General features: G+C 34.4%; 1 non-coding gene across 1 annotated transcript; it reads left to right on the top strand.

Moving 5' to 3' along the window:
- Window positions 1-795: 795 nt before the first annotated feature.
- TRNAE-CUC lies at window positions 796-867 on the top strand. Its single transcript has one exon. It is a non-coding gene; the product is annotated as a tRNA-Glu (tRNA).
- The last annotated feature ends 51 nt before the right edge of the window (window positions 868-918 follow it).

Raw genomic sequence — 918 nt, 5'->3', positions numbered from 1 at the left:
ATCTTATCAATTAAAACATTAGTTGGTCCAGATAAAACTGATATGAGTAATGTTTCATGATTCAAAATGACCTGCGGGTGCCGTGGCTTGTAGTTTTCCTGATGTTTAATATTTATTCCAATTCCAGTAGGTAGGTAACATATTTTCAAAAACGCTAGAAATAATAATATAAGTATTATATATAATACATTGAATTAGATTTTTTAAATCTGTACACATTTTCAAAGCTGTATTGTAACCAGGGGCGTCATTTCAGTGTTTTTTCTGGGTGTGCAAACTTTTAGGCAGGCCAATTTTGACATTTCACCAGGCCATTAAAAAAAATATGTATTTATATATATATAAATGTAGGAAACCTATGCAAACCTATGTAAATATTCTTTCCTTCCCTTTTATAATTCTAATTGAAACTCATAACGACTAATGCAACTTTTAAATAGCTAGCAATATTATTCAAAGAATTAAAAGCTTATAAGCAGTTAAAGCAACCAGCTAATGTCATTACTGTACATAGGTATACAAAAACTTAAAATATATATATTTTATATTACCTATATATGAAAACATGTATAAGTTAGGTAATTAGGACGGCGCGTTGGAGTATTAATGGCAAGCCAATTGTTAACATTTTTTAATTTAGTGGTGCAATTGCACACCCTGCCCCCCCCCCCCCACACCAAATGACGCCCCTGATTGTAACACAGAATATAACAATTGTAATTGTAACGATTGTAACGATGAATAATGAATATTATCAAATTCACTTGGCATTTGTCGGCGCCAAATTCCCATATCTCCGGTATGGTCTAGTGGCTAGGATACCTGGCTCTCACCCAGGAGGCTCGGGTTCGATTCCCGGTACCGGAATTGTATTTTTACAGTTTTTGCTCCATCACAGCATCGAGGTCGGGTCTGATC

Source organism: Acyrthosiphon pisum, unplaced genomic scaffold (assembly GCF_005508785.2).
Source record: "Acyrthosiphon pisum isolate AL4f unplaced genomic scaffold, pea_aphid_22Mar2018_4r6ur Scaffold_20945;HRSCAF=22602, whole genome shotgun sequence".
Lineage (NCBI taxonomy): Eukaryota > Metazoa > Arthropoda > Insecta > Hemiptera > Aphididae > Acyrthosiphon > Acyrthosiphon pisum.
Note: the sequence above shows the minus strand (reverse complement) of the source record. Positions and strands in the feature narration are given on the sequence as shown.